Source organism: Diadema setosum, chromosome 9 (assembly GCF_964275005.1).
Source record: "Diadema setosum chromosome 9, eeDiaSeto1, whole genome shotgun sequence".
NCBI lineage: Eukaryota > Metazoa > Echinodermata > Echinoidea > Diadematoida > Diadematidae > Diadema > Diadema setosum.
In genome coordinates, this window is record NC_092693.1 from 28,249,686 (window position 1) to 28,276,707 (window position 27,022).

Consider the following 27,022-nt stretch of genomic DNA (forward strand, 5'->3'; position numbering starts at 1 on the left):
ATGAATGATGTTGGTAAAAAGATCTACAATCCTCCAATCAACAGGATATTTGTAACCTCCTTCATTACAGGAGTAGGCAGGTGATGTCTGAATTCCATATTCCTATCCGGTGTTTGTTTTGTTTTGTTTGTTTCCTAATACATCAGAAGTAGGTTCGTAAGTCTTTTTAGGAGCAGCATATTAATACTGTACAAGCAATTTCAAATTTTCAATTTCAATCTAATTTTCAATTCCTCAATGAAAAATGTATAAATTCAAACAAAATATGATGATACATAATGTACAGTTTGGATATACAATAAAAATAACTAACATAGAACATGGCTGTCAGTGTGCCTGAGTTTCGATCAAAGTAAAAATGCTACAAAGAAATACAATAGAACCTATTTCAAGGCGAGCTTTAAAGCGCAAGTTCCAACAGGAGCCGATAGTGTGAAGAACAAAATAGAGAGCATGGGTACAACTTAAATCCAAACGAATGAAAAAAGTACATTAAAACTCGAGGGTATAGAAGATTTTTTTTCAAATACAGAGAACAGATGAACCACACGCTGCATGCATATAAATGCTGATAGCAGTATTGACAGAGGTGTAATAATGCGATTGCAACATGAAATATGAAAAGCGATCTATGAAATTTTCCTTGTATGTGTGTGTGTGTGTTTTTGAAATAATAATCGACCCACCAATCGGCCCACCAAGACAGGCTTCCATGTAATGTTAATAAGAGCAAAAAAACAACAACAACCAAACAAACAAACAAACAAACCAAAAACAGAATAATGTGATTTTAAAAAAAAGAAAAAAAAAGTTCTTGATAACATCAATAAATCGTTATAAATCTTCAAACAAACACACACACGCAGACACATACACAGCACACACACATGTATATATATATATGTATATACGATATATATATACGATATATATATATATATATATATATATATATATATATATATATGCGTGTGTGTGTATATATACCCGTTTATAGAAATCTAATTCTATATTACGCAGCAGGCCTAAATCATTTCAAGTATTCGAATGAAGTATAACTACAACATTCTTAGAGAAGTCGTGTGCTTGACGATAAATCTACTCGTATAATGGACGTGTGTCATGAGGATAATGTTTCCGTTGTAATAGTATTATTGTACACAATCTTATCAGTTATCCCACGATTTATTTGCAAGTATTTTTTAAATAGATTTTTGCTTATCAGTTGTTTTGTGAGATCCACCTCCTTTTACTTTGTCAGCACTAATTATGTTCTATGGTTGCTATATCCTACTGATGATATCAATGTACTTTGAACTAGACCAAGTGGCAATGATCGCATTTGGAGCGACGGACTTGAACAAGGTTTAAACTAACAAGATTTGCCCTGATTTGTTGTTGTTCTTTCCTTCTTCACAGAACGTGGGCCAGTAAAGAAATGCATTGGTGCAAGTTATGGCAGTTGATGCTGGGAAGTATAGTCAAAATAATGTTAATGTGGGCATTCAGGCTGGGGTTCACACATCAGTACATGTACTTACGTTTGTATAGGTATACATAGCATATAATACATTTTATTTTGTCCTTTACTATCGAAAGGAGACTGCAGAATATGAGGGCCTTTGTACTTTATCACTCTATCATAGCACACAGACCGATGGTCATACAGGGCAGCAACAATACAAAATGATATAAATAAACCGTGCTTGTCAAAACTATTCAAATGTGTTTAGAAGAGTAAAATACTGAGTAAAATACTGTGGTTTAAACCCATGTAATGGAAAAGTTGTGCAGAATGGATGACAATAATGGTGATTTTTTTTTTTTTTTTTTTGGAGGGGGGGGGGGTTAAACTGGTTTAGATTTGCCTTACAGAGTCAACATTGACATTTCGTCGAATGAAAGAAGCAAATGATAATTACGGAATCTCGTGTCGATGCTACAAATGAGTAGGCAAGTCATTTGATGAGGTGAGTCCTCATGTGAAACTGAAGTCCAAATCGTCACACACACGATCGGTAACAGATGCTATAAACGAGGGAAGTAATCTAAAGAAGTGAAACTCTGTTTCCTTCACTCCTTTCTTGACTGCATGGTGATTGTTCTGTTGGTCTCCAAAAGCCTTTGTGCCTGTATACCCTGGAGCCTCCAAATACCTCTGTCATGGGTAGTTGCTTCCTAAGAGTAACTGTTTACGGCGAAGTTGCAATTCTTAAGGTTTGCCGTCGGTGTGTCTTCGTGGCTCTTGAGGTATCTTCCCTGGGCGTGATGCCTCTGTTTCAGCTGACCCTATAATACAGTAACACATTTGTAATCTTCCATACGGACAATATGTCATGTCCATCTCAGTTGGCACTTAAGATGCTAGGGAGACTGCACTTTTCTAGAACCAGGAGGTTGATGGACACTCTGTCCTGCCACTTGATGTTGCAGATCCTCCGCAGACATCACTGGTGAAACTGCCCCAACAGCACGATGTGCCGACGGGAAGCGGTCAACGTCTTGCAACAAAGGAAAGTGCACTCTGGACCAGGGCTCGGTACAGGATAGTCATCAGACTTGCCAGAGTCTCTTTGTCAGGCGGCGCTGCATCACCTCAGCACCCATGCGCGAGCATCTTAAGCTGCGCTTTGCCAAAATCTGGAAGTCAACTTTAAAATTGATAATGAATCTAACGAAACTGATACATGCTCTCATATTCAGATCACTGAATAAAGCATTCATGTACCCGGGAACAAGAGTCCAGAAGCCTTGTCAGCAGAGTTCTGAAAAAGATGGTATTCATGGTATTCATGTCTATTGTTCGGAGACATTGTAAGCACATACTCACATACACATCATTGCTCTTTGTGTAAAATTCAATTTTGTAGAGAAGGTTGACCAAATTATTTACCAAAATCTGGAAGTCAACTTTAAGTTTGATTATGAATCTAACGAAACTGATACATGTCCTCATATTCAGATCACTTCTAACTAAATTGGACACTATTCAGCTATTACTCATGTCAATGACAATGTTATCTGATGTATAGTTTTCGAACTATTAAAGATCAAAAGTGGGAAATGTTTTTGTAACACCTAGTAGATATCAGATTACTATAAATAGCACCCGGGCATATCCAGTTAAGTAATTTTCATTCATATTTTATCATTATTTTGTTCTTTTGTCTTTAACGTTGTATATCAACTACCACGACTATATTTTATAAGTAGGGATGGCGAAAAGTAATTACTAACACAAAACATTTTTAGAAAGTGGCTGGTGATTTAGCATTGAGACATAAGTGACTTGTCTTCCTATCTGCGCGGCAGACTCAGTTTGAAATGACTCAGAAATGACTTAGAAATGGGTCCGTCAAATAACCTTTAAAGTCTCAGATATAATCATAAATGCTGCTAAAGACCCACGTGATGTCAGATCTGAAACGCTTACTCTTAAACGCTCCTGCGTAAAAGTCGAGTAGACTTCATTGTTTGCACAGTAAAACCTTCAGCCAAGGATAAGGGTGATGTTTCGACCCCATTATCCTGTCTGTCAGAGCTATTAATCACACACACACACACACACACACACACACACACACACAAATCTTATTAAAAAGAAACACACACGCTCGTGCATGGCAGACCGGTTCCGTGACGTAGTGCAGATAATAAACAGAGTGTGTGCGTCGTACTTGAGCACTCTACGTGTATATATGGAGTATAGCTCCATTCAAGAGTAAATAGATTGATCATTCTTTCAAACGATATTTCTTGAAAGGGCGTGGAATGCACTTATATGTTTGCCAAAGACATTGTGAATCGAGGCTGTTTAATGTCTATGTTGAATTATTTTCCTGGAACGCATCGGAACTGTTATCATTAGCCACCTTTTGCTACGGTGCCATGTCATATCAAGGAAAAAGAAAAGGTATGTGAATTTTTGCTCCGTGAAATATCTGCACGCTAAGCCGAATAAAATCTAGCCACAAACATATCCCTAACCCTAGTCCTAATCCTCACATCAAACTAAACCTAACATCCTATCACAACCCCCTTACCCTAACCCTAAGTCCTTGGAGAAAATAAAACCGGAGAAATTGTCGCAGGAGCAATGAGTCGTGTCACCGAAAACTATATCAGTCAAAGCCATGCATTAAGGTAAGCATAAAAGGTAAGTATTCATTAAAATCAAGAACTGCTCATGGTTCGTATGGTTCATGATTTTGTTTACCTGTCAGTTTTGTACTGTTATCATATTAAGTGCATTGATGAAAGGATGGACATCAGTGTAGAAGAGACTTTATCGCCCAGTGATCAATGTCCGTATCAATCATCAGTAGGGCCTAAATGTTATGACCTGACCTCTCCAACTTACTGTTTTTTTTTTCCTTTTTTGTCCCACTTTCAAAGGGGCTATTGAAGATAGTGCAGGTTACGAGTCTATGGCGGGCTAGATACGACAGAATTCGACACAACCATACAACTATACAGCCATGGAATGGATGTCGGGTTTTAACCGATCAGAACGCAAGAAACCGTGCAACTATGCGTTACTGTGCAACTGTGTAACTGTAAAGCCCTAGAATGCCTGTATGGTTGTCACTCGTACGGGCCGAAGTGCAATCAACCGAATAACCATACGTCCGTGCATCCATTCCGGAAAGCCTGTCGGGTTTTAGCCAATAAGGACGTGAAAAACTCGACAGACATACATAAATACATGAGTGTAGGAACGGCTGTAGGGTTTGAGCCAATCAGGACGCGAAAAACTCGACAGACATATATGCATGGGTGTGGGAAGGGCTGTAGGGTTTTAGCACACCAGAATGCAATAAACTCGACAGACATGCACACATGCATAAGTGAGGGAACGGCTGTTGGGTTTTAAACTATACAGCCATTCATCCCTGCAGCATGAATGAACAAGGCAACCATTCCTCCGGTACGGTTGTGTTGAATTTCGTCACTCCAGGCCCGTCATACGAGTCTGACATCCACGAGTCATACAGCCCATGAGCTTGATACTACCTATAGACCCATGAGTCTGAGACTGTAATAGGCAAATACGGCCCATGAGTCTACGACTATGCAAGCAAGACCCACGAGTTCGACGTACACTAAGCAAAAAAGGCCCACGATACCGACGATACATCACGCAGTATGACTCGTGAGTTTCGGACTCATGGGTTGACCCTATAGATACTAAAAGCAATGGGACTAACCAAAAGCATGTAGGCAATGTAGGGCCGACAAAATACCTGCTGCCATTATTAACCCCAGCTGACTATATTCCACCTTTGTGCAAGTTTTAAAAACAAGAGAACACGTCACTCATCATCTCTCCGTCCCTGTCCCTCTAACATGTTAGGACTCCTCCAACGCCTGAATCGCGGGGAGTCCGTGATCGTTGCCGAGGGCTACGTCTTCGCCTTCGAAAAGCTGTGCTACATCCAGGCCGGACCGTTTGTTCCCGAGGTCGTTATTGAGCATCCTGAACTCGTCCGGCAAATGTACAAGGACTTCGTTCGAGCTGGCAGTGATGTAGTTCAGGCATTTACAGTGAGTATGACACAAAATTTGCTCTCCAGTCTAGATTGTTCTTGATCATCTCTGTTTTTGTATTCTTAAATAGATATCTGCACACAACAACATACACGTGCTCACACACACACCTTCACACACAATGACCGACACATATACAAACATACGGGCAGCTGTTACATGTTGAAATTTGGCACAGGTAGAATTAAATACATGTCAATTGTTGTGATGAAATTAAGGAAAAGAATTGAATTGAATTGAATTGAATTGTAGGAAATTCGCCATGCTTTAGGGAGTTGATTAAGGGTCATCCCGCTGGTTACATACCCACTAGTATACGGCCCACAAGCTTTGCATTGATAAAAGGTTCATGAGTCATACAACCACAAGTTATTCAGCCCGCGAGTTTGTAAACTCGAGTAAACAAAGCCCACGAACTTGACACTATAGGCAAATAGGCCCATGAGCTCCACACACACACACACACACACACACACACACACAATAAAATAGATCCAGGAGCTCGAAACTACGTAGGATATACTTATTTAGGTCCCGTGATGTAATGTCATGTTCATGGTTTTAGTTTGCCTAGTGCCTCAATTCCTGGGTGTCTATATAGCTTGTTGACAGTATTTGCTTGTGGACCTATTTTACTTTGTCTTGTCGTCGAGCTCGTGGGATGTATGACTCGTTGGCTGTATGACTCGTGGGCTGTATGGCTGAAGGGCAGTATGACTCTTGATCTGTATGACTCGTGGGCAGTATGACTGGTCGGTATCGAGCTCGTGAAGTGTTTACAAGTCAGTTCACAGTAGAGCATGTGCAAATGAAGGTTACAGCAGACCTTTTAAAACTGACTCGTAACAGAGGTACGCATGTACTTTAAAAATCAGATAGGTCTTCATGAAAACTTTATGAATATCAGTGTATATACTAGGTGCATATCGGAATTCATACGGGTGAATGTGTATTCTTTTGCATGTAAGTTACCACTTGTTGCTTAGCTGTTCTCAATTGCTCTTCTATATGAAATCGAAAGATTCATGTTTTGAAAAGTCTGGTTCAGAGTTCATATCACACCAAAAGCTAACTGCGAGCTGACTTACACATGGGCAGGTTTTGGATAGAAGTTGCAGCTCATTGCAACTTTCATAGCACCTCTTGAAGGTAACGAGCGTTTCTCGACACTAGATTTTATCTGTGTACCATTTGCTTTTTGAAGTGCATTACAATAGCATTTTCTGTCGTCGTGCGTGTGCATTGTTAGCGAAATTACAAATGACACTGAAAAAACAAAAACTCAGGGCAACATTTCACTTCTCATCGCTGAATGCATTAGTCGTTTAATATACAAATGAATTTTGTGAAGCTTGGAGAGTGACAAAGAATAAAAAAGTTTGGAAGAAATTGAGTTGTCTTGAATTGAGTTGTCTTGAATTGAGTTGTCTTACATTCATTTCTTTTCTTTTTGGTTGTATTTCATTGTACAGTACTATGCCAGCCGTTCAAAAATGGCCTTGGTATCGCGTGAGAACGACTTGGAGACAATCAATCGACAAGCTCTGAAGATGGCACGGGAGGTTGCCGACGAAACCGGCACCCTGATGTGTGGGGACATTTGTAATACGGGAGAGTTTATATCCGGGGATGAGATTAGAAACGACATGGTCAGAGATATGTTCAAGGTAGGAGTGGCCGGACTGACGAAATGTAACGGTTAGTCCTATTACGTTATGTCATGTCTGTTAAGGTCACAAGGTACATTTATGTATATGTTTATGTTTTGCTTAGCATTTGAGCAAAGCAGTTGAAGGCGCCGCACAATGCATCCATAAATGTGTACACGGGTATACATAGTAAGGTTCAAAATAAGACTTCAGTGTATGTTTGAAAATTACTGCAGGTGCCAGGGGGGGGGGGTGGAGTAGATGTACTATCAGTAAAGGTAGCGAGGAAAAAGGTACACACACATTAACCTTAAAAAAAAAAAAACCCAACTTATGTTTTTCAGTTTAATCTAACTCTTGATGTAAATTTTGATTTTGCAGATTTGGCAATATATTATGTACTTTGTACTACCTTCTCTTTTATAATGCTATGCTTTCAAAATGTGTGTAACATACAATAAATCACCTGCTACCTGCGATAACAAAAAGAAATAACAGACAAGTTGTAAAGTGATTACACTCGTCAGTCTAAGGTTCACGTTTTCAAATATCAAAATGTTTGTTTTCATTGTTCAATGTGAATATAGAAAGGACACGTAAAATCATAATCTGTCCCACTTGTATGTCCTGGGGAAGGAAATTCAAACCACTAAAAGAAACTTTGGCAGCACGTCTGCCTCATAGCACACAATATGCTCGTTGTGAAACTCACAATGAACCTGAATTTAAAAGAAAAGGTCATGTTTTGCCATCATTCCGTTTCCCTTAGTACCAGGCAAAATGGGAATTGAATGGGAAGCGAATAAACGTAGTGGTAACAGGTGCACGTCACAAATTTACTCACGAGTCATACAGCCCATGAGCTAGTCATTACGTGAACAGGGCCCATGAGCTCGACACTAGGCATAAAGGCACACGAGTCCGAGATTACATCGCTGGGCTAATGTACGCAGTGTCGGTCTCGAGTGCCGTATTTGGATAATGTCGAGCATGTGGGGCTTATTTGCCAAGTGTAGTATTATGGCCTTGTTTTCCAAGTTCCCAACTCATGGGCGTTATTTGCCTAGTGTCGAGCTCATGGGCTCTTTGACCCGTGGGCTGTATGACTCATGCACTTTCTTTAGATAATGTCAAGCTCGTGGGATGACTCCGTTGGAACACAACTGGGCAAACGATGTGAAAATCTGAAATTCGTTAGGGTCAACGTATTGGCTATATTATATACATATATATAAAACACTGTGTGTGTGTGTGTGTGTGTGTGTGTATGTATGTATGTATGTATGTAATATATAAATGAGTAGGCTACATGTGAGGCGTTTCTGTTTTCCTAAAATTCTTTCGATTCTACCCGCGATAGGAACAAGTGGAGTGGGCAGCTTCGGAAGGCGCTGATTTCATTGTGGGAGAAACGTTCGTCGACTATGAGGAGGCACTCCTTGCCCTAGAAGCGATAAAATAGTATGGAAAAGGTAAGTTCTCTTGACACATCAGTCCTTTCATTTACAATAAATATTGAATTCAAAGTTCTCTTTACAGATACTATAGGTGCAAATTGTATATATGGACCTAAATTTGAAAATGTCACTTAATGGAGATATCCGGGCCGTTTAAGGAACAAAATTTTGATGAACGCTCATTACCAAAATGTAAACATACTAGAAAGTAACTAAAAAAAAAAAAAGAACCAATTTTGATGCAGAGCTCGACCAAGGAAATAACACATAGGAGTAAGACATACAGGAAATAGATTGAATAATGGGCCCTAAATAAAATAAGTAGATAGATTTCTGGGAAGAACTCATTCATTTTGCAGTGTTGCAGTCAGAAATATAAGCGCTCACAATGTCAACTTTGATACAGACGTCTAATCTGCTACCCATGATGTGCCTGATAGTGCTTTTAACCCCCTTCAAAAAATAGATAAATCTTTGATTAAGTAAGGACAGTCGTCGAGTTGATACCGAACCCCTATATTTTTCGCCAAACAGGACTACCCGCAGTAATAACACTTTCGGTCCAGGTTGGACGAAACGACGCGGGGAAACTTTGCACTGTTGATGGCGTAGAGATTATTGATGCTCTAAGACGTCTAGAAGCGGCAGGCGCCGACGTAGTTGGGCTCAACTGTGCTCGAGGACCGGACACTATGCTCCCTTTGCTCAAGAACGCGCGTGAAGCAGGAATCAAGGTCAGCACGCAAAAGTGAAACAAAAGTAATACAGTCAAATCAACACAAAACTAAAAATGCGTATGATACCGATCAGCTGACTTATGTATTGCAAACAAACAAACAAACAAACAAACAAACAAACTTCAATAACTATATAAGGCAGTACTTATTACCAAATCAACAAGTTTCTATTACTTTATCATTCTATTATCAAACTGCAACAGGTTTTCATTCATAGACTTTGGTTATGGCGTATGAATATTCAAGTCATGCATCATCGCACACCGGTGGCAGCTTATAGTCTTGTGACCCTGTCGTTTCGTCATAGAATGTATGTAAAGAGAGTATGTAAAGAGAGAATGTAAAGAGAGTATACAGTAACACCGCATCTGAAGCAAAATACACAAATTGTATTTTGTTCCTTTATTTTGGCACAGGTACCACTCGCAGCATTGCCTGTTCCATACCGTACCAATGAGGAGGAACCAACATTTTTTACATTGAAGGATCCACGAACAGGTATTGCAATTCATGTGGTCATTCAATACGCTAGTCCGAGACAGAATACATAAAGAAACACGTCATGAGCGCATCATCCCGCATTAATTAATTTGCACTGTTGGAGTTCTTGTCATTGCTTATCTAATGTTCAATTAGTTTTTATGCGAGTGAAAAAAAAGATAACATTGAGGGTAAGTTACATCCATAAACCACGAGTATTCGTTAATTGTTCTTGGTCTATATATCTCATGTAACAATTGAAAATGTAACCACATGTTCACCAGATAATTAAAAGCAAAGAACTTAGCCTGCCTTTTATTTTTCTCAACTTTGGTGGTATAGTTTCGTGGTTTTATTCTTTCTTTTCTGTCATAGTTCATTCACCGTGCACAAGATGAGCTATCCTATTGAATTTGTAAACACTGCTATCTCATTAATAATAATCATCAACATTATGATCCATTCTGAATTCACCTCCTCTTTTATTCTATTTCAAGGAGCGCGATGCTTTCCTCTGGATCTCGACTGCCGTCTGTGCAGCCGTAGTGACATCACTGAGTTCGGACAACAATGTGCCCAACTTGGAATCCAGTACGTCGGACTGTGCTGTGGAAACTCGCCTCACTTAACGAGAAACTTGGCGGAGAGCCTCGGCCGTAAACCTGAAGCCTCACGATTTTCACCAAATATGTCACTGCACATGGTATTTGGGAATGATGACAGCATTAACAAGTATACTTCTGACAGGCCAGATGCATATCTCCTAGAAAATGGCAAGTAAGCATTGCCTATGTGTTAACACAAGGAAACTGTTTGTTCGACAGTATTAAGATCTAAGGTTAGCTACATTTGTCTATTGCTTTTTCACTGAAGAGGGGAATACACTTTTGCGATGTTTCCTTTTATGTGACTGGGAGAAGTCATGCTACATTACATTGTAATTTGATCATGTCATGTAATAGGGCGCCCTCCCGTCATTGTCTAGTTTCCACCTTGGCATGATCCATCTATTGCTCTGAAGTTGGTAGAAAAACAGACTTTTTGTATTTTGTAATGCAAGAAAGAGAAAAAGCTTGAAATCATATCCCTAAACATGAGGAGAAAATGTTTTAAAACAAAACACATGTCTCTAGTATTTATACTACAATCATTTCTACCAAGGAAATAGCTCCATGGTTCTACCAAGGAGGTACATTTTTATAAGGGGTGTGGGATGTGGGGTGCGGGGTGTGGGGTGTGGGGTGTGGGGTGTGGGGTGTTGGGTGTTGGGTGTTGGGTGTTGGGTGTTGGGTGTTTTTCCCTTAATTTATTCGAATTACAGTTGCCTAAGACTTTTGTTTCTATATCTTCAAATTCAGACCGCGGTTGGTGTACGCAACCACCTGCGTGCAACTAGCTATATAAAGTACACAGCCGATTTGTCGATTGTACACGCGTGCACCTACACACACACACACGCGGCCGAGCCCGGCCTCAATTGCGGGGCTCGCGCCCCGCAATTCTGTCCGTTTACAGTGCCGGGCTCGGCCCGGGCTTTTAATTCAAACCTTTCAATGTTTTGTCGTAGTGGCGCTCTGCTTGTAAACAAACGCAATTTGGTATAGTCTGGTTTCCAGACCCTTTGCCAGCTGGACTCCGCGGCGACGAAGTCGCTGTTCGGCAAAGGATTTTGCCGAAGGAAAAATCCTTTGCAGGACAAAACCACCTTAAACTATACTAGTTTTCGACGTTGAGGGGGATGATATCCTGAATAGCAAAATAGTACGGGCAGAGGGTCTGGAAGCCAGACTAAATTTGGTACCGCATTTGGCCCAGTTTGCGTTTACAGTGAGAAAAGGCCGGGCTCGGCCGCGGCCGAGCCGCGGCCGAGACCACCTCAAGAGCGTGGCCAAATGCGCGGCCAATTTTGGCCCCGCATTTGGCCTTTTGAGCGTTTACACTGAAATGAAGGCCGGGCTCGGCCGCGCCCGGCCTTTTCGCTCACTGTAAACGGGGTCCTAGGCGTACTTCAAGAAAATCGAGGCTTTTGCTGCCCTGCATAATGAATATTTATGAGATAATCTCTCGCTTGGTTACGAAAAAAAAAAAGAAGAAAAAAAAAAGGCGCTTACCGCCCAGTGCTTACATTCTTTGACAAGATGTTTTTTACCCACCAGGTCCCTCTCGACCAAGATGTATAAATTGGCACCTGGCTACGCCTAGGATAATGATAATAGTAGGGCCCTCTGGTAGAGCAGTAGAAGCACTGAAGAGGCTACCATGAATAGATAATACCTTGTCATAATTAGTATTATTATCATAAAACACCAAGAATGAGCTATGTAATATAATGTTTGGCGTTTGATGATTTTAGACAGGATATTTGTATAATCATTATGACATTAGAAAGTTTTTTTTTTTTTTAGTGTTAAGATTTTATATTCAGGCTTCAAAAAAAGAATTTGGGATGTAGTTTATGTGAATATATTTTATATAAGATCCGATGCTCTATGATTCGGTATTGTTAATGGATTGTTTTTATTCTTTAATGAGAGAGTTAAAGTGGAGTTTTTGGAAAAGAAATCAATAAGGTGTTAAATGAATTAAAGGGTTATGGAGTAAGGAGAATGGTATAAGAAAGAAAAGAGAAAGTAGAGAGCGAGAGAGAGAGAGGAAAAAGAGAATGACGTAGTAAGAGGGACAGAGAAGAAAACAAATCAGAAGAATAAGACAAAATCGTATTATTAAGATAAAAATGTATGTTTTAGAATCAAATATTGCATATTCAATTCGTTTGTGTTTAAACGTATTTTTTTTTTTTTTTGGTCAATTTGTTCGTGATTGTATAACTGTTATTGATGAGTGTGTCTTTTATTGTGTAAGATGTATTTACATCTTTTTCCCCAATATACATGAGTAATTCTGTTCAAAAATACAATCCAACACGAAGACTACGTTCATCATCAGATGCATTCTTACTCCAAACACCCAGAGTAAAACATGGGTATGGTGATCGTGCTTTTTCCGTTATGGGACCAAAATTGTGGAATCAGTTACCTCTTCAGTTAAGGGAACTGTCATCTACAGAGTCATTCAAATCCAAACTTAAAACTTATCTGTTCCTTTCATACTGAGGACTGTAATTGCTGTATGTCATTAATATTGGATCAATGTTGTATTTTTAATTGATATATGTGTATTCTTTATTTGGTATATATTTGCTTTTGTTTACCATTATCTTCTTTGTTGAAATGTTTGAATATGTATATGCATGTAAATATTTTTTCATTTTTGAAGCGCCATGAGCTCTGAAAAGTGGACCTGTGCGCTATACAAGTAGCCACTATTATTATTATCATTATTATTATTATTATTATTATTATTATTATTATTATTATTATTATTATTATTATTACATGTTATTCTGTAATGTCCTTTGTCTTTGCCTTGTGTCTCCTGTTTAATCCAGGAGGCAACCTTCACTGCAAAAACATCGGTGTTAGATTTAACACCATGGGTGTTAAATCTAACATCGATCAAACTTCAATAGAGGACCACACCCACAGGTGTAGAAAATGTATTGTGACGGTGCTGAAAAGTGTTCGCCTGGCACTTCGTGGTGTTAATTTGACACTGTGGCTGGTGATATTTTTGACACTGCGCTAGAGTTAATTCAATAATGACACCGCATGGTGTTGATTTGATATTGGTGGTGTTAATTTCAATGGTATAACACCCGTCCAGCTTCAATAGGGGACCACACCAACTGGTGTTACTGTGGTGTAAATGTATTTACAGATTTTTTTCAAAAATCAAGTACTTTATCGGAAAATTCTGTATCGTCTTGTTGAAGTTCAAAATTAACAAGAAGTGCAGTAACTAAGAAACTATTCAAAAAACAATTTTAAATTTTGAAATGACACCCGGAGGTGTTAATCTAACACCATGAATGAGCACCGGAAATTTAACACCAGCTCGGTGTTTCATATTTAACACCGGACTTTTTGCAGTGTTAGCCCTTTATGTCACTTTGTTTATTCATATAATAAAGAAGGTTGAACAACATAAATTAATGAACAACATATTTTGCAGCCTTCTATTAAGAGTATCCTTATCGCAAATACCAATGTACATTATGTGACTCTAAGGAGCAAACACAATTCAAGCAAAGACATGTTCGTAAAGCACCGACAGTTTTAGCTCTGCGAGGTGAATAACAAATCAGTTATGCTAAATGACGTTTAGTCTTATTATTACTTCTATAAAGTACGAATAATCAAAATATCGTATTTGCATTGTGTCACAACACACCCCTTAATACAAACCACTGTCCAAAAGTGAAATTTTAGTGTGAACATTGAACGCCTTCAAAATTATAACTAAGTCAGAAAAGATGAAAACAGAGAATCGCACTAAAATTTTACAATTCGTATCAGCGTCAACAAGAAAGCACATATTTCGATCGCTGTAGATCTAATTTACTTCATAATGTAATGCTAGTGATAATCCCAAATTTGACGAGGAAAATGCAGATATTGAATCTATTTTCATCAACTCAAACAATTAATATAATTTTGAAAAGAAAAGAGAACAAGTCTGCCAAACATGCAAAGTAATTGATATCAACGGCCTACAATAAAGAACCTCTAATCACAAGCCATTGCAGTTTTCAAATCGGAAACACATCATTAGTATGAACATTGTCTAATGCCTATATGCTACTCTTATATCATATGCGTACCCAATGTTTCTGAGTGAAACATGACTTGTGTATTATATGAATTTTTTTTTTTAAGGTGGAAGAGAAATAGAATAATGTTGTCATGCTCTTAATGCGTTTAATATGTAATTTCCATGCAGCACAATGACAGCATAATCGCTTTGTACATGACAATCGTAAACGCAACCTTATTTATGATCGGTAGTGGATCAAAAGCAATGCGAATGAAAAAGGAATGAATGTCAAATGGCAATCACGTGCAATAATCGATCTCAGAAAGGAGAATACACCATTCTCTTTAAAGTCTATGTTTCTTTTAAGAATTTATTTGCTACATAAATGAACACCATTCCATCTTCAACATGCATTGTAATAAATTGATTTGATGCCACTATGCTGTTATGTGTCTTCAAAGAAAAATGTATTAAAACTGACATGGATGAGTAGATAACATGCATTCATCTGTATTCAGATCTTTCTGTGTGTATGAGTCAGAGAGTGGGGGGGGGGGGGAGTAGACATGTTGTGTGGGTATAAGACTCATACAACGTGTATACACATTATAACTGACAATACACGTATTTTCAGGGGCGGATCCAGGAATTCTCTAAAGGGGGGGGGGGGCGCAACTTACATTTCTGGTGCCACTTCCGGGTTTCATTTCTCCTCTTTTTTCTTTTTATTTCTTTTGTTTTTAAAAGGAAAAATAAAGGGGGCGTGCGCCGAATGCGCCCCCTTCTGGATCCGCCACTGACTTTGTTATACTGTGAAATCATTTGGGTCTTTGCACTAGCGTGTATGTCTGTGAATATTAGTGTCTGCGTTGAAAATATTAGTAGGTTCGGTTTTATCATAATACGGGAAAGACGCTTGATCGGAAGTACAATCGTAACAAAGAAAAGAAATACGTGAGTGCGTAAATACATAATATTTGCTCTGTGTGACTGAATAACCATGTAATTTGATAAGCCATTAGCAGGGCATACTCTTGATAACATTATAAGAAATATTTGACACAAAACTCTTTAATTTTCAGGTTCAATTAAATGAGTCTCGGAAAGTGTGGACTTTGATTATAGAAACGTATTCGAAATCACATGAAGTGAATGAAAATGTAGAGTGCGATTGCCTCATCATGTCCTAAATACTTGACGAATTATCATGTGATTATGTAGGATGCAATTTCGTTTAGTGCTACAGAGCTACAGAACACAGCTAGATATGTGTATACATGTGTGTGTGAGTGTGTGTGTGTGTGTGTGTGTGTGTGTGTTGTCACAAATGTACACACAAGTAGTTATGTACCTGTTTCATTTCATTTCATTTCATTTCATTTTATTTCATTCTCCTTTTTCCAACAAAACTCAACACAGTATGAATTAGGTTATTATCACAATCGTATACACACAACTTACAAATGATATCAAATGATACAATAATAAAGTAACATTTTATGTATACGCAAAATAATACAAGTCTTTGTTTCAGTTGAAAAAAAAGGAGAACTGAGAGGTCCACTAAAAAGCAAGCTTGTAGATTGTGAACCACTCAAGAAACTCTAACTAAATACTTATTTGTATATGCTGGACACAAGTTTGATTTACACAAGACGGAAACAAACGGGAGACACACAATAACATGACACGACTAGACAGAAAGGTGGAAAAAGATATGAAGGAAGGAAGAAAGAAAGAGAATGCCTACACGCTGATCAAAGAAACGAAAGAGAGAATTGAAGCGGGAATTGAAGAAATTCTTTAAACAGCCGGTGGTTGCATACAGCTGTGTAGAAATTATAATGGCTATTTCATAAATTAATGAATTCAGAAATCAATTGATTGATGGTTGGATGATAAACCCTGTGGTTGTTGGAACTTGATTAACAAAAACGAACATCAGAGAGGGTTTAACAGAAAGGATTTCAACTTACGCTTAAAGGAATACAAAGAAGGAGAATTTTTTATCAAGGCTGTATGCATGGTTGTTTTAATGTGTATGTACACAGGTGGACCAGATTAATGGAGAACATTCTATATGATATAGATATAGTACATACAGGCTGACCAGATCAGTGGAGAATTTTCTACGTGGTATACAATGTAGCTACAGTACATGTATGCATGTGACAGGAAATACATTATAGCTCACTCAATCTAGAATGATTTAACCCATTCCAGAATATTCTGGGAAGTGCTTACATATTTGGCTGAGTGAGGCACTGCCCCTGTAACCCAATGTGATTGGTAGTTAATTTTGGCAATGATGTTATGCACATAGTTAGGCAGTGAGTCATGCAGGATTCCTGGAACTTGGACTTGCTAGTATGTTCAGGTATGTGGCCCCAGGTTGGAGAAAATTACAGAATGTACTAGAAAGGGGTGAATGGATAGTATATAAGCTGGAGAAATTCTGCAGTAGGCAGAGTACCCAACACCTCTGCTCTGAGAGTTACGTCACTTCTGGCTCTGAAGCGACTTGTTATAGTCAGTCCTGTGTTACCTGCTGACCTGCTATACAAACTGTGTTTGTGGAGATAAGGCCTGGGAGACATTTTGCCTGCAGAGAATTAATTTGCCTACATTGGAGATAGACTCCGTATTTTAATGTCAACGGACATTGTTACGGCAAAGCTGTGACGGGCTGGATTCCTCGCTGGACATTATAAAGTGAATCATCATTCAACGCATCAACTGGACGTGGTCGTCATAACATTTGGATTCTGCCTGTTTCCTGTGGATTCTGCACGTTTCGCTGTGGACGTATATCCTGGATTTTTACCCCGGATTAATACCGAGGATTATCACAACCTGCGCCTCTGGATTTACGTCTGAGGTATCATTCATCGGTGCATCGCGGATCATTCATCTGTGCATCGAACATCGTATCTGGACACTGTCAAAGGATTACTTGCTTTCAAATTTGGCTGTACTACGTGTAAGTGATTCCACTACCGATTTATAATTGTTTCTATTGATCATTATTGTACTGATGTGAAAACCGATTACGAGTCTGTACCCACCATATCACTGTTAATAAACCGCCTGAACATTAGTCGATTGTTTCTTTTGTGCGATCATTCTCAGAGTGATTTTGGTCGTAACAGTGTGTGTGTGTGTGTGTGTGTGTGTACTTGCACGAACACTAGTCTTGTATAGATTCGTGTAAACAGTTAACAATAATCTTATTTGTTCTGTTATCGTTGGTTATTAAGTCCCCCCTGTGGAGACTTTCTATTTATTTTTCATTCTTTCTTTCTTTCTTTGTTGTTAGCTCCTCCAAAGAGACAATCATTATTATGACCTCCCTTCTCATGGTGAGATTTAATTCGCATACGTGGGGTTGATGCATGCCTTGCAGTAATGCAACTTTGGCTAAGGTACTTATTAGAGCTACTGTACAGGCAGACAGGCAGAGTTCCACGTCGGAACAGATGATATAATTGCACATCTCCATTGCAGGGGAACGGCGAAATGTTTGTTGGATGTGGTGAGTTGTTCATCTGAGAGGAGTTCAAACTCATGTTCAAGTTATTCATTTCATCTTCAGCAAAATGTAATAACAGTGAAATGTTTGCATACGCGTAAAGACACGAAATCAACATGACAATGTGATAAAGAACAAACAAACTGCGAACTGAGATACAATATTTGTTGTAAAATTTATGACAAATATCTAAACAAATTGTTGGAAATGAGTTCATTGAGTTCACACGCAAATTTCGTAGGACTATCCTTCTGGAGGTGAAGCACACACTCAACGTATGAAATGGTGGTTTCACAAATTTTATTCCATTACACATGATACGCTGTTTGACCTTTCGTAATGAGGTCTAGTGACGTGACGTGTAATGCAAGGCCTATATCATCAGTGGATTGCGTGGTGACGACGCGTTTTGTTTTGTTTTTAGAGGAGGATGTCGAAAGATGCTCGTAATGTCAACAGAGGGCAGTACGCACTTGTAGCCGATGGTCGCCCACAGAACTCTAGTTCTGTGTGCATGGTCGCCGACATTATTTGCCAAATAACTTCCTGCCAATCATGTCAAAGGATCTATGAAATGATATGAGCCGTCTGATTGAGAGTTTCAGGACGGAAGCGCTGCAAGATGGAATGTTCAGCGCTTTCCGAGCGAGAGAAGTGAAACGCTGAGATAATAACAAACAAAACAAACAAACAAAAATAAATGTTTATTCCCATAAGCTTGTCAGATTTTCAGTCTTTGCACAATATGCCTAAAATCCAAATATTAATTAAGAATGAAGAAAAAACATGCAAATGATTCTGACAGTATATGTGGCAATTTGAAGGCCATGCTCCAGGCATGGGGACTGTTGACAGAACATAACATATTCCACCGTAGAAATCCGATATAAGTCTAACATTCAGATTTCTTTTTCAAATTCATGAAATTCTTCCGTCGAGATGTTTTCATTGCAACTGATTGACAAATTGCCCTACATCGACGTAGATAAGCACTGAATTGATCAGTGTTTTAGTAGTAGCCATGATAAAAATAAAAAAAAAAAATCATGGGCGTACATACTAGAGCAGGATTCGAACCTACGACCTCCTGATCACCGGACAGGCGTCAGCGGGTGCTGCTTTGTTATTCAAATTCATGAAATTCTTCCGTCGAGATGTTTTCACTAGGCGTTATCACATCAGCCCGATGTTTCGAAATAGCGCGCTATTTTCTGACTTGGGAAATTTTCCCGATAGCGAAATAGCGCGCTATTTGATAATGTGAACACAAATTAGCCCGCTTATTGTATCGCTCTGATCGAGAAAATTTCTCGACTCCAACTTGGAAATTTCTGAAATAGCGGGATAGTAGCGCGCTATTTGATAATGTGAAAACGACTCGAGAAATTAGCGCGATGAATCCCATCATGCCTAGCGTGTGTGACCCGATCGATCGAGGCAAACTGCACACAAATCATGAGGAATTTTTGAGAGGGCACACACATTACTGATGCTGTTTGCACATACTCAGCTGTCGAATTAGCTCAAAAAAAAATGCGGACTAATTCTCTTCGGGCTGATGTGAATAAAAAATGAAATAGCGCTCTAATTCGCAATCGCGAAAAATATTTCGAGCTTGGATTTTTATCGGGCTGATGTGAAAACGCCTACTGTTAGGCGTTTTCACATCAGCCCTATAAAAATCCAAGCTCGAATTAGAGCGCTATTTCATTTCTTATTCACATCAGCCCGAAGAGAATTAGCCCGCATTTTTTTTTCAAGCTAATTCGACAGGTGAGTATGTGCAAACAGCATCAGTAATGTGTGTGCCCTCTCAAAAATTCCTCATGATTTGTGTGCAGTTTGCCCCGATCGATCGGGTCACACACGCTAAGCATGATGCGATGCATCGCGCTAATTTCTCGAGTCGTTTTCACATAATCAAATAGCGCGCTACTATCCCGCTATTTCAGAAATTTCCCGGATTGGACTCGAAAAATTTTCTCGATCAGAGCGATATCAAATAGCGCGCTATTTCATTCATTCATTCATTTCATTCATTCATTTATTTTTCATTTCCAACAAAAACATATAATTATATTACAAAAATTGAATACAGTGCATGAATTTCATTATACAAAGTAAAGGATAAATTTACAGAAAACTTGTAGGTATAGGAAAATGTTGGAAATGGGGAGGAATGTAAAAAGCTGAGCTTCAAGGAAGCTGATTTCGTGATTGGGTTAATTTCCCAAGTCAGAAAATAGCGCGCTATTTCGAAACATCGGGCTGATGTGAAAACGCCTATTGCAACTGATTGACAAATTGCCCTACATCGACGTAAATAAGCACTGAATTATTCTAGACCTCATTACTTTGGTTAGAAACTGAAGAAAAAAAGAACACAAAAATCTTACCATAGCCCCTTTGCGTATTGCACAAAAACATTCTCGTAGTGACCTTCGCAATGTTGTTATTTTTTATTTTTCAGTGTAGATCACATGTTTTGGGGTAACAAGTAGACTACTATAGATTTGATGCCTCGAATTTCCTTGAATTCTTAACAAATCTTACAAAAAAAAAAAGAAAAATTGACAGCTCCTTCAAGGTGCTTGATCTGCCAAATTATCATGTTTATTTGTCATTCAAGATTTGAAATTGGTGCAGACTTTGTGGGAAAAAAAAATGTAAGAAGAATGAATAATCAGGGACAATGTAATAATAAGTACAGCATTTGTAATGCGCTTTCGATCTATAGTAGCCTATTCTGAGGCGCAGAGGGACAAAAGAATAACATACATTATAGTCTTAGTTGTACAATTTTGAAAAAAAGAAAGAAAGAGATAGATAGAAATATACACCCGATGAGCAATTCCTTGAAAATTCACTTAAAAGATAATGTACTATTATGACTGAATCGTGGTGTCGGTCACCTCTCATATTGCATGTTTGTCTTCACTGTACCCCTCCCACACGAGGAAGCTCTTGCATTTCTGGATCTGGTGCACGCTTTGGGTGGAATATTTGGAAAATTTCCAATTTACCATTTAAAAAAAAAAATATCTAGGAACAATTTGAATGACTAAATCTGGTATCTGTCACCTGAAGTATTGTTCCTCTTTTGAGTCTTCACTGTTGTACTAAGTCTGTGGAGGTGGATGGCGCTCACCATGCCGCATTGGCAAATTAAACGGCAGTGGATGAGCGGAGTAGTGACAGAATGTCACGACATCGCCTTGTGTATTTTCACACTGGGATAACAAGAAATGTACTTAGCAAATACAAGAAATAAGCCCCCCCCCCAAAAAAAAAAAAAAAAAAAATCATCGCCACCGACAGCAACAACAAACCACAAACAAATTGAAAATCTTTCATTGTAACTTGATTTTCTCATCTACAGATCAGAACATTTATAAAAAAAATATAATATCTCCGTTTAAAGAAAAAGGGATTTAAACATTTCTGTCAACTGCCCCCCCCCCCTGCGTATTTGGTAGTAGTAGTTCTTAGAGTCATTAGATTTCACCTTTTTTTAAATCTCGATTTCCATAGTTCATTTATTTCCTTAAAAAAAAAAAACATGATACAGAGCAGTACATGTGTCAATTTGATTTTCCTCCTGCTGGGAAGGACAGTTCATTGAACAATATAAAATATATGCACGAATGGTATTATAGCACACAAAAAAGAACAACGCACACTTTGCCATGGTAACAAAAAACAGTTATAACGATTGAAAAGAGTGTTCCACAAAAAGCTTAGCATGTAGGACGTGCAACACTGAAAACAAAACAGCAACACCAACATACCAATGAGATGTATCTATGTTAAATTCATCTATGTACCATTGTACATTTAGTCATTGATAATATGACGCTGATAATACAAGCATACAATCACTGATTGTGATTATTGTATATCAGTGCTGCCTATACACAGCAATGACTACTTCTATGTGTATATCCTTTCTTCATTGATAAGATAAGTTAAAGGGGATGGCTAGTAACCGATCAGTGGGGATCAGTGGGAATACTGGGGGATGATTGTTCCAATTCTTGTGGGATTCATTTAAGAGTACATTATATATCTACTGTTGTGTGAAAATTATTTGCTTCAGAACGTTCTCATATTCAAGTAATGTACAGATTAATGCCCCGTCACTGACCAGGGACGCTAACCTGGAAACATTAAAGTGCACATTGCTTGAATATGAGACCATTCTGAAGCAAATAATTTTCACACAACAATCAATATATATAATGTACTCTTAAATGAATCCCACAATGATTGGAACAATCATCCTCCAGCATTCCCACTGATTCCCACTGATCAGTTACTAGCCTTCCCCTTTAAGCCTTCACAGACCCACTCTTAATTGCACTAAAAAAAAAAAAAAAAAAAAAAACAACGATGAAGAGAAGGAGGAGATGAAGGTAAATTGGACTTAGCTTTTACCTTACCTGTTATACTTATCATGAAATAGGTTTATAGTGAAAGTAAACTTAAAGCAGGTTATTTGCTGCGTGACATCATTTTACACCTTTTCTTCTTGAATTATTTCCATTTTGTAATAAACAAGGAAGAGGAGAATGAAGAAAGAAAAATCCTTTTATCTGTTAGAATAACTTAAACCTGTATCAAAGCTGACTTCAAAGTTTAATACATTTTGTGTTTGTATGTGTGTGAAAATTCCCCAAGCATAATACGCATATGAAGTTTTTTCTTTTTCCGTTTTCATTTGTATTTTCTTGTGAAGACAAAGTAATACATACAGTACGCATTTATTCATAATATCTATTCCACAATGTATGTCCATGTTGATATCAAAGTTCTTTATTTTTTTTTGTGTGGAATGGTGATTCTCATGTATGACCCTCACTTCAAACCCAGTATTGAAACCAAAAATATTCAGATGATAAGGAAGAAAGGGAATAGGAAAATGATCCACATAAAGCCCAGTTGTTTGTATGTGTAATGTATGATAAAGTTGATCATAAATTAAGATATATATGTATTTGTTGTATGAGCCCCCTTTTTCCGGTACCAACCAGGTTTGAATACATGTTTGTATTTGTAATAGTTTCTCGGCAATCAGAATTATCATTTTATTATTATTTTTTTTTTTGGTAACAGTTCTGGGGAAAGTTAACTCGTGTAATCATTTTTGTATATAATTACAATTAACAAGGATAAAATGTCTTTTTTGTAATGTAATACGATAAGATTGATTTATAGCTCTGCTACACGAAGCTGCCTCAGTTTGTTTTACGTTGTGTTTGTTACTTGTACACGGCCGGAAAGTATGCATCCGTTTAACACTAATGAAGTAATGTTTGACAAAATTTGTTATATTTCTGGAATGTTGTTATTATGAACTTTGCGGTAGCTGGGGAGGGGGGGGGGGGACACGGATCACCTGTTTTGGGACACCATCGCCCAGCAACCTTCGTTGCTGTACTACTTGGGCTTGTTTATAGGTGCTGTTTATACTCATGGATATTTATGGCAATCTATTGTATCTATCAGGTGATGTTGGCCCCTTGACTGTCGTTGGTTGTCTTAATGTATTAGTTATTTAAGATTCAAAGCCATAACATATTCAAAGTAACTGGAGATTGGGAGGCGTTCTGTTGTCAGAACGTTATTTTTATGCAAGAGTGTAATGAGGTAATAATTGTGCAAATATTTTTCCCAGGTGACAACTCGCCTTTATTTTTTCATCTATTCTCGGCTTTGCTTTTTGCCTTCTTTTGCACACACACACCTGTAGACACATGTATTCCCACGAATGTTATAAGTTAATTGCATAGCCGTTCTGTTCAGTTCGTCAAGGTTTGTTGTCTAGATTCTCTTTTCATTCCCTCTCTCACTCACTTCTTTCTTTCTTTCTTTCTCTCTCTCTCCCTCCCTCGCTCTTCTATCTAGGGTACTCACTCCGTGAGACAGATTGGGTTATTTATTATTCTATAAATTATATTTACACATTGTGTACTCGTATTTTGGACAAGTTTGTTTGTTTTTGCATAACAGTTTGATGAAAATTTTAACAATAACAATGGAATTGCATTTTTTGTGTGTATATGTTTTGCATTACTGCATATAATTGTTCCTACTGCTTATAAATCCCAATGGTGTAAGAGTTATTTTGGATAGGCGATCCGACTACCAAAAAAATACAATAACTGGTTCCTTATTTTGTCATTAAGTGGTCGAGAAGTTTAATATGCTCGTGGACGTGCATAGTGACGAATTTGTTATTTCTCTCTCTTTTCTCATTTTCATCATCCCATACGTGTTTTCTTTTCTCATCCCCATCATCATTATCATCTTCATCATTGTCACTCACTTCTCTTTTCATTCATCCTTCACGCACAGAAACCTCTTGTGTAACGTCATATTGAATTCAATTCAAATTGAAAAGATTTCAAAATACAGCTACGTACTGTGTAAATGGATTTAAGACAGCAATCATGTTTTGAGTTAAAGACTTCAACTTCTGACAGTAATTATTACACAACTACGGAATTCGTTGAGAATTTCAGAAACTCGAAGAATTTTAGTTTGTTACATGTTAACTCTAGGAGTTTGAATAAGAACTTTGATTCTTTTGAAACCTTTCTTCATACTGTAGATGATTTTCCTTTTTCAGTTATTGGTATCACAGAAACTTGGCTGCATTCTACTTCAGCAAATCTATATAATTTAACAAATTATCATATGGTCAGAGCAGACCGTGAAGGAAGAAGAGGCGGAGGCGTAGCATTTTACATTCATGAAAATCTGCAATACAAAGTAAGAGCTGATATTTGTTTTGAAGAATGTGAAGTATTATTTGTAGAAATAGAACGTTCCAAGAATAAAAATACGATTGTCGGTTTGATTTATAGACCCCCGAATACTCATAGTGAATTATTTTTGGAAGATTTGGAAAAATGCTTCGCAGCGTTTTCACGTGAAAATAAGCAGATATATCCAATGGGTGATTTTAATGTTAATTTGATATGTGATTATGATCAAGATAGAAATCCTGAAAAGTTCCTTCAATTGATGTATTCAAATGGATGTTATCCACATATAAACAAACCAACAAGAATTAATAATATTTCATCCACTTTGATAGATAATATTTTTTCTAATATTTCTGATAAAGAAATTGTTAGCGGTTTATTATATTTTGATATACCTGATCATCTTCCCATATTTGTTATATGTTATGATGAGTCTTTTGTTAAAAACTCATCCAAACCTGTAATGTATAGAAAAGAAACGCCTCAAAATATTGAATCATTTAAAGCAGATTTGGCATCTGAACAGTGGTTTGATGTTTACAATGAGTTTGATGTGAACACCTCTTATGATAATTTTAATAGAAAAATACAATATTATTATGATAAAAATTGTCCATTGGTAAAGTTTAAAAAGAATAATAAACATGGGAAGAGGCCTTGGATAACAAAATCGATATTACGTTAATACATACAAGAAATAGGCTTTATAAGATTTATATAAATGATTCTACTGATTCTAATTTGAGAAAATATAAGATATACCGAAATAGATTAACAACTGTGATAAGAGCTTCACGAAAAGTATATTATTCTGATAAGTTGAGTCAAGTTAAGTCAAATATGAAGGCCACATGGAAAATTATAAATGATTTGGTTGGGAAGAAAGAACAACAATTACCAAAAACAGACTTTAAATTAAACGATTGTATTATTGATCAGGAAAATGTAGCAGATGCATTTAATTCTTTTTTTGTTAATGTTGGTCCTAATCTGGCAAAAACATTAGATGATGTAAATGAAGATTTTTTGAAATTTTTGCCGGACCCTATTTCCTCATCGTTATTTTTAAACCCTACAAATCCCATAGAAATTATCAATATTACGAAAAAGTTGAATTCTAGTAAGGCAAGTGGATGTGACAGAATAAGCACATTAGTACTTAAACAAATTATATATCAAATTGCTGATCCACTTACTCACATATTTAACCTTTCCATACAGTCTGGAAAATGTCCCAATTCGTTAAAAATTGCTAAGGTAAACCCAGTGTTTAAGAAAGATGATTCTTGCCAAATTAGTAATTACAGACCAATTTCTATTCTTCCTAGTATTTCCAAAATTCTTGAAAAAATGATATATGATAGGTTTTATAAATTTTTGCAAAATCATGCAGTTCTGAATTTACATCAATATGGTTTCCGAAAGAATTACTCTACAGATTTGGCATTGGTCCAGTTGTATGATCAAATTACAAACGCAATAGCAAATAGAAAACATGTTATTGGAGTTTTTATGGATTTATCTAAGGCGTTTGATACGTTACAACATGATATTTTACTTAAAAAGTTACAGTTTTATGGTGTCCGCGGTGTTGCACTCTCGTGGTTTAGGGATTATTTATCATGTAGACAGCAATATGTTATACATAATGACAAGTCGTCAAATTTTTTACCGATAAAATGTGGTGTGCCCCAGGGCTCAATATTAGGTCCCCTTCTCTTTTTGTTATATATCAATGATATTGTTAATTCGTCGTCTATATTATCATTTATATTATATGCCGATGACACGAATATTCTTTATTCCCACGATAATATAGAAACGTTGGTATCTACACTTAATGCAGAGTTACCAAATGTTTCCAACTGGTTCAAGAATAATAAATTATCACTTAATATTGATAAAACAAATTATATTTATTTTAAGCATATGAAAACTCACACAGATGATCTTGTAAATAATATAAGAATTGATAATGTATTTCTTGAACGTAAAAGTTCTATTAAGTTTTTAGGTATTTTTATTGATGAAAACCTAACCTGGAATGATCATATACGTTATGTTACAACCTGTATTTCTAGAAATATAGGTGTTCTTTCAAAGATGAAAAGTTATCTTCCTGAACATACTCTTTTTATGCTTTACAATTCTTTAATCCTACCATATATTATGTATTGTAATCTAGTGTGGGCTACAAGTTCAA

General features: G+C 37.4%; 1 pseudogene; it reads left to right on the top strand.

The window, feature by feature from the left end:
• LOC140233273 (betaine--homocysteine S-methyltransferase 1-like) lies at nt 1–10,651 on the top strand (annotated as a pseudogene).
• Nucleotides 10,652–27,022: the final 16,371 nt, after the last annotated feature.